The following is an 8,726-nucleotide window of genomic DNA, read 5'->3' on the forward strand; positions in this document are numbered from 1 at the left end:
AGACTCTGTGTCAAAAAAAAAAAGATTGTGTTCTCCAACTCCCAGCCCCACCTCTCCCACAAAAGGGCAGCTGACAATCTTGCATGATTTCCAAAGCCTGGATTACATCAGCCCGAGTTGAAAAAATTTATAGACAAGGAGTTATCATTGAGATTAAATGGTGGCAGACATGTCCAAGGAATATTGCGGGGATTTGATTCCTTATGAATCTTGTGATCGATGAATGTGTGGAGATGGTGACTAGCGGACAACAGAACAATATTGGGGGGCCGGGCGCGGTGGCTTAAGCCTGTAATCCCAGCACTTTGGGAGGCCGAGGCGGGTGGATCACGAGGTCAAGAGATCGAGACCATCCTGGTCAACATGGTGAAACCCCATCTCTACTAAAAATACAAAAAAATTAGCTGGGCATGGTGGCACACGCCTGTAATCCCAGCTACTCAGGAGGCTGAGGCAGGAGAATTGCCTGAACCCAGGAGGCGGAGGTTGCGGTGAGCCGAGATCGCGCCATTGCACTCCAGCCTTGGTGACAAGAGAGAAACTCCGTCTCAAAAAAAAAAACAAAACAGAACGATGTTGGAATGGTGGTAATACGAGGAAATAGTATCATCATGTTAGAAGCCTTGGAATGAGTATAAATAATGGCTGTTCAGCGGAGAAACCCATGTCCTCTCTCCATAGGGTCTGTTTTACTATGATGTAAAAATTAGGTCATGTACATTTTCATATTAGACTTTTTGTTAAATAAACTTTTGTAATAGTCAAAAAAAAATTTTTTTTTTTTTTAAAGGACCCAGATCTGAGGAAAGGAGAGGTTCTTGGAATCCCACAGGGCTGCCCAGTCCTCACACACATCTGGATGTTTGCTCACCATGCTTCCCATGGCACTCTGACACTCACACTCATCCTTCACACTCAGGTCAGGCATCTCCTTCCAGCAGGGCTGGCTTCATGGGGGGAGACCTGTGAGGGCACAGAGCCCTGTGCTCCGTAGGGCCCTGTGCTTGGTTTAATGCTCTGCTACTGCCATCTTGAAATCTGAACAAGAAGCCTTGCATTTTTGTTTTGAACTGGGCCGTACAAATAATGTAGCATGATTCCATAACATCTTTTTTAAAGAATTTTATTGGCCTGGAGTGGTGGCTCATGCCTGTAATCCCAGCACTCTGGGAGGCTGAGGCGGGTGGATCACCTAAGGTCGGGAGTTCAAGAACAGCCTGACCAACATGGTGAGACCCTGTCTTTAAAAAAAAAAAAAAAAAAAAAAAAAGGGGGGCCAGGCACGGTGGCTCAAGCCTGTAATCCCAGCACTTTGGGAGGCCGAGGCAGGTGGATCACGAGGTCGAGAGATCGAGACCATCCTGGTCAACATGGTGAAACCCCGTCTCTACTAAAAATACAAAAAATTAGCTGGGCATGGTGGCACGTGCCTGTAATCCCAGCTACTCAGGAGGCTGAAGCAGGAGAATTGCCTGAACCCAGGAGGCGGAGGTTGCGGTGAGCCGAGATCGCGCCATTGCACTCCAGCCTGGGTAACAAGAGCGAAACTCCGTCTCAAAAAAAAAAAAAGAATTTTATTAACTGTACTACTCCCTGCAAAGCAGGATGAATTCATAGGCAGTGCTCCCGGAGTTGGCCCATAATATCTTTTTTTTTCCACTCAGAAAATGATTCGGTTCCAATGCACATAATATCTTTTTGATGTCACCTTTCAACCTAAGCTGAATCTGATGACTCTCATGGCTTACACAGCTCCTCTGTGCACTCTCCTCCCTAACAGCCCTGATCTCTCTCTGAACTGTAAGCCTTTACTCACTTATCTGTCTCCCCTCTAGACTCTGAGCCCCTTGAGGGCTGGGGCAGTCTAGCTGCACCCACACCACACTTAGCACACAGTAGGTACTTATTAAATGTGTGCTGAAATGAACAGAAATGGGAAGGCCTGATCCAGTTCCCTACATGATTCTGGCCAGAGCTGGGCTTAAATCATGTCTCTTGCTTTAGGGTGAAGACAGTCCTCCCTACCCTCTCATTCTCCTGATCAGTGGCCAAAGGCCAAAATCAACCCAGATCATAGCCAAATACAAATTTGTTTTTCTGATCTGGGACCCAAATTAATGTATTTTGTTTTTCTCAAAGGTACCCTGTTATTTTCTAGAACAGTTCAAGCCGACTAACCTAAAAATCTTAACACTCAAGGGAGACTGGGGGCCCTGCTGGATCACAGGGGGCTCAAACTGGATCCAGAGGTGAGGGACTGGTGAGCTGTGGGCAGTTCACATTCTTCCCTGTGTCGGGGGTGGGGGTGGGGGTGGGGGTGTTCAGTGGGGAACACTGAAGCTGGATTTTACAGGGGCCAGAAAAGGAAGGGAGGATATGGCTTACACTAGTTCTGCCAAATCTACCATGCAACCCCCTTACAGCCTTTCATTCATTCATTCACTCATTCATTTATTCAAGCAGGGGATGTGACCATGAGGCAGATCCACAAGGTCCCAGTCTTTATGATGCTTCTGTTCCAATCCACTTTGGGATAAGCAGAGTCCATTAGTAATATGAGGGGGTTCCAAGCGGAAAGGATCTCCCTGGCTCCCCATGCCAGACCGACATCACATAAGGATGCTCGGGGCTTCTGCTGTGTTTAATGGCAGCCCCTTCCTTGGCTCTGGGACTCAGGCCCAAGTCCAGAACTGATTTGAGACTGGTGGTTGATCTGAGAATGCAACAGGAAATGCTCTGTTGTGCTCCCCAACAGGGGCCCAGGGGCTCCTCAATTCTCTCTTCTCTCAGCCGAATTCTCACCCAGCAGGCTCTAGACCCCATCTAAGCAATTACTAGTTGAGACCAGACCCACAGCCACCAGGAGGTGTGTGAGGCCCAAGAGGCCATCAACTCCAACAAATACTTGCAAGATGCCCTCTGGGTAGCCGGCTCTGGGTCCGTTACCGTGAGGAGGGTGTGCCCAAAACCAGAAAGGAAGGGCACTCTTCTGCTTTCTAGAGCTGGGGTCTCCATGAAAGAGTTCTTGAAGGATGGAATGACCAGGCCTGGGCAAACTCTGACTTTTAGACAATTCTGGAGTGTGGGTTGTGGCTACAGATGATCAGTGCTTGGCTGATCAGAAAAGGGAAAGTCAGGAATGTGGGGGGAAGTGAAAATAAAATGTTTCTATTCTCTAAATTCACAGTAGGGTTGGGGAGGGAGCAGCCAGGCTCAGTGGCTCAGGTCTGTAACTCCAGCCTTTTGGGAGGCCATGGTGGAAGGATAGCTTGAGGCCAGGAGTTGGAGACCAGCCTGGGCAACATAGCAAGACCCTGTCTCCACAAAAAGTTAGCAGGGTGTAGGGGCACACGCCTGCAGTCCCAGCTACTACACTCGGGAGGCTGAGTTGGGAGGACTGCTTGAGCCTAGGAGTTTGAGGCTGCAGTGAGCCACGATCATGCCACTGCACTCCAGCCTGGGTAACAGAGCCAGACTCTGACTTTAAAAAAAAAAAAAAAAAAAAAGAAAGAGGGAAAAAAAACTGTTTTAGAAACCAGTCTGAAGTCAGGAACAAATCATACAGACTTATTTTCAACCTGGTCCAATCAGTCATTCATCATGTTACTTCGGGCCCCCTGAGAGCCAGCCAATCAGCAACAGCTTCATTCTAGGGACCATGCCTCTGAGAGCCGGCCAATCAGCAAGGGTCTTACTCCAGCGATTCGCTTCTGAAGGTCAGCCAATCCCTAACTGCCAAGGCTGAAAGTCAGCCAATCAGCACACAGTTCAGCTTTTGAAAATCAGCCAATTGCTGAATGCCATGCTTTCCATACCCTATGTCATATCAGCTCTAGGGTTGCTCCAGATCTGGGGTTTTTTGTAAGTAAAGTTTGCTTTTTGCTTTTTTTTTTTTTTTTTTTTTTTTTTTTTTACTGCAAGTACCGAATTCAGCCTCATTGTCTCTGAAATATATCCTGGAGAAGGAGGACTTGAACGCTTACATGTCCCAGCGGCCCATACAGGGTTCCGTGGTACTGCCCCCCCCACCACACGCACCCCCCAAAGGCTGGGCGGCTCCCTGGGCCCACTGGCTACAGCTACCTCACTGGCAGTTTCAGGGCCTCACGGCCACTTCTCTAAAACCCCGTCCTGTTCTTTCTCCTGTGGTTTCCTGAGAAGTAGGGAGGGAGGCTGTGGCTAAGGAGACTGGGTGGAGGGGGTTTCTCCACGTCTTTCGTGGGCCCCAGAGGCAAGGGGGAGGGGCTCAGTCTAAGGGGATAGACTGAAGAGGAGACAGCCTGCTCTCTAAGTGCCAGCCAGTCTGAGAGGGATACTGATGGATGGGGGGGCACATGCCAGGGCATCACATCTGACTGGGTCATGTAGTCTGATGGGAGAGGCAGGACGCCTGTGTGCCCAGAAAAGCAACTCACGATCGGACCACAGAGGGTCAAGTCTATCTTCCGGGGCTTGTACTAAGGACTGAGGTGGGCTGGGGATGGGGATGCAGTGGGTAAGTCAGGGAAGGCTTCCTGGTGGAAGTGAAGCTTAAGGGCCAGGGTGCCTCCCCAAGCCATGCTGCTGGGTCAGGGCATGGCAGAGGACAACAGGACTCACCCCTCTTTCTTCTCCCAAACCCCTCCTGCAATGTCCTACAGACCAGGCCTCCGATGAGGCGAGCCCAATGCTGAAGATCCTCTCAGAAGAGAGCTCCTGTGGGCTTCTTGGAAGAGAGCACCTGGGTTGGCCGGGAAGAAGGGTGGGATGGGCCACTTAGTGGCCGGCGCAGTAAGCGGAATCAGCTTGCTGTGAAGGTTCCGGGTCCTCTGCCGGGTCTGCCCGCCCCCTCCCCTTCCCAGACACCTTCTCCTTACTTCCTCTCCTCAGCAGAGCCCCAGGCTTCTCTGTGCAGTGAGCACCCACCCATGCCCCCTCCCTGCAGTCTGGCTGGGGTGCTCTGTCCTCGGCCTCTCCACCGCCACCGCCACCGCCACGCAAACCTCAGAGAGACTGATTTGCATAGCATTTGCCTGTGCCTTACCTGTGGCTTTTCTGTTTGGAGCCAGCCAGGAACTCCTGAGTTTGGTTTCAAGGAGCTCTACCCGTCCTGCCTGTCGGATGACTAGGTTCCTCAATCCTTCTGAGGTCAGGCTGGGACTAGGCATGCATCCCCAAACTACGGCTCGCGGGCCGCATGCGGCCCCTTGAGGCCATTTATCTGCCCCCCCCCCCCCCCGCCCGCCACACTTCAGGAAGGGGCACCTCTTTCGTTGGTGGTCCGTGAGAGGAGCACAGTATGTGGTGGCCCTCCAACGGTCTGAGGGACAGTGAGCTGGCCCCCTGTGTAAAAAGTTTGGGGACGCCTGAACTAGAGTGAGGCAAGCAAGGTGCTCAAGGCCAAAAAGTTTTAGGAGGCCCACCCCCTTAGGTGCACCTGAATGGCCCTGAGGGCCAGTGCCACCTTAAATTGTGGGTCCTCAGGTGCCTTATTGCCTTACCCCCAACTCCTCCAGCCAGCCCTGACCCTGCTTCAGTGTTCTGGCCTCGAGAGTCTGAAATCTTCTAAAATATGCCCTAAATATGGTAGTGCTGAGTCCTGGGGCTGGCCTGGGCAGCCAGGTGCCTGTCCCCCCACCTTCTGTCCTGGGCCCTGAGCCCTTTTGGGAGAGGAAGCCAGAAGCACTGAGGCCTGGGGTGGGTGGGACTGTGAGATCGGTATAAGGATGGGGGACCCCCACCCGCAAGGAACTGAAAACCATGTGGAAGGAGCAGAGTGGTCTGCCCGCAACGGGAACTAAGCAAACCAGGCCTTTGGAACCAAAGGCAGATGTGAAACCCAGGGCCCTGAGCTGACCTTGGTCCCACTGAGGCCTGCCCTGGGGATCACTGGGCCCTTCCAAGAGAGAGCTGAATGGTTCTGGGAGAGGCTAGGCTGAAACAGGGGCCTTAGACCCCAGGTATCTGATGGGAATTCACCGTGGAAGGCGACAGCTGTGAGCACCAGGAGAGATAAGGCAGTAAGAAACCCTGCCTGTGTGTGTCAGGAGCAGGGATCCAGGAGGGGTCTCCGACATCTCCATGCCCAGGCCTCAGTACCTGGGGGGCCTCTGGGGCCTGTGCCTTGGGTCCTGTCTGCAGGTAGCATGGTCACGCCTGAGTCCTCAGGCATCCCTCTTTTCGAAACTTGCCTTGAGCCAGGAGCCTCCCTGTTGAGATCTTTGTCTAATTGGGTCTTGGGGTCTCCCTTGGAGAGGTGCCATAAGCTGAGATTGCCACTCTCTAAAGGGCAGGGGAACACAGGGTGTGGTGGCTCACGCCTGTAATCCCAGCACTTTGGGAGGCTAAGGCGGGCAGATCACCTGAGGTTGGGAGTTCGAGACCATCCTGACCAACATGGAGAAACCTCCGTCTCTACTAAAAATACAAAAACTTAGCTGGGCATGGTGGCGCATGCCTGTAATCTCAGCTACTTGGGAGGCTGAGGCAGGAGAATTGCTTTAACCCGGGAGGCAGAGGTTGTGGTGAGCCAAGATCACGCCATTGCACTCCAGCCTGGGCAACAAGACTGAAACTCTGTCTCAAAATATAAATAAAGAAATAAGGCTGGGCACGGTGGCTCACATCTGTAATCCCATCACTTTGGGAGGCCGAGGCAGGTGGATCACCTGAGATCAAGAGTTCGAGACCAGTCTGACCAATATGGTGAAACCCTGTCTCTAGAAAAAAGAAAAAAAGATATGTAAAAAGAAAAAGGAAAACTAAATAAATAAATAAAAGGGTGGGGGGAGTTAGGACTGGGCGAGTGTCCGGTGAGACACAAGGAGTATCAGGAGCTCACAGTACTCACAGATCGTTGAGAGAAGTGAGTGCCAATGAGGGTCAACAGGAATCACGGAGACAGCACAGTGCTCAAGCAGGAGGTGAAGAGTGAGAGGGAGGTGGGGGACCTGTGGGACAAGGCCTTTATGCGGTCCAGGGCGTCACCCAGGCAGGTTTCCCAAGGTGGGTAATAATTGGTGGGTTTAGAACAAGCAGGGTCATGCTGTGGCTGAGAGAGGGTCACTGGCCGATCTGCAGAGTCCATGCGGGCTATGGGGTCAGCGGGACTAGTCAGGTGGGCTGTATGTAGCTGTCCCACAGGGAGGCAGTCACCAGGACACAACTGTCTAAGGTAGATATCTGGATTGAGCACATGGAGAAACTGGGAGGAGGCGGGGAGCTGGAAACGGTGTCAAGGGTGACTGAGCCCTGCTTCTGGTATAAGAAAGCCCAGCTTCTATTCAAAACGGATGCCAGGGCAGCATCAAAGTACAGGAATTCACTCCACTCCCTCTGTGCCTGGGTCACTGCTTGTGGTCTTCAGGGGGGTGAACCCTGCTCATTGGCCTCTTCTGGTACTCGGGTGGGGTTGGGGTGGTGGTAGCCCCATGAGGGCAGGATGAGCGCAAACCAAGTGCAGGGTGAGCATCCCCCGATGTCTGGGGAGGTGGCGAGCTACAGCTACAGTGTGTGGGTGGGGGGTGCTCCCAGTTACTCCAGGCTGCACCTCCTGCATTCCATTCTCTGCATGTCTGGAAGGCCTGAGCTCATGGGACAGACCCCACCCTGGCACCTGATGGGTGGGGCATTCCTCTCAGGAGGTGTTTCCTCACCTTTGTTTGGGAACAGAAAAAACAAAGGCGACACAGCTGGCTTGGTTCTGAGTCTCACCTCCCAGGGTGTGGAGTGAGCCCAAACTCCCTGCCTGCCACATCTCCGCCACCTCTCCCAGGGCTGAAGAACCCCAGGGAAGACTGAGACTCAGCTTCCACCCAACCCCTAGGTGACCTCTGACAGTCAGGCCTCCAGTCTTGGCTTACATCCCTCCAGTGATGGGTAGCTCTCTGTCTGCCACAGAGTATCAGGTGATTTAAAAAAAGAAAAAAAAAAAAAACATCGGAGAAGAGACTTTGGAGGTGAAGCTGAGAGGCAGTGGCCTGGGCAAGCTGGAGGGACTTGACCACAAACCGGAACTGGTGGGGCAGACACAACGCCACTGACCCCCTCATCTGGAACAGTGACTGGGTGTGTGTTAGTTAATGGGGTGAGGTTCCAGGGAAGCAAAATGCAGCTCAATAAGAAGAGCCAACCATGGTGGCTCACTCCTGCAATCCTAGCACGTTGGGAGGCTGAGGCAGCCAGATCACTTGAGCACAGGAGTTTGAGACCAGGCTGGGTAACATGGCGAAACCCCAGCTCTACAAAAAATATAAAAATTAGCTGGGCATGGTGGCGCACACCTGTAGGCGTAGCTGGGCATGAGGCTGGGAGACTGAGGCATGAGAATGGCTTGAACTCAGGAGGCAGAGGTTGCGGAGAGCTGAGATCATGCCACTGCACTCCAGCCTGGGTGACAGCAGGATCCTGTCTCAAAAAATAAAAAATGAAAAGAGGAAGGACTAAAGACTTCCTCTCAGCAGAGCCAGGAGCCAGTGATAAGGTGTTTGGGGGAGCTAATGAGCTCTCTGTCACTGGAGGAGTGCAAGTAGAGAGTAGCCCATCATCGGGACTGCCAGGGCTTCCGGAAGGTCCCCGGGAAAAGGACAGGACTCTACCTACTCTGGAAGGATGACCAGGAAGCGTGTCCTGGCCCGTCTGAGAGGGCTGGGAGGTGGGGAATAGAGAAATGGAGCCTGGGGGTTACCTGCACGTCTCACTCTCAGAAACACCCCACTCAGCCACATTTCTATCTCGGCCGGTCCCCT

This window comes from Saimiri boliviensis, chromosome 2 (assembly GCF_048565385.1).
Source record: "Saimiri boliviensis isolate mSaiBol1 chromosome 2, mSaiBol1.pri, whole genome shotgun sequence".
NCBI lineage: Eukaryota > Metazoa > Chordata > Mammalia > Primates > Cebidae > Saimiri > Saimiri boliviensis.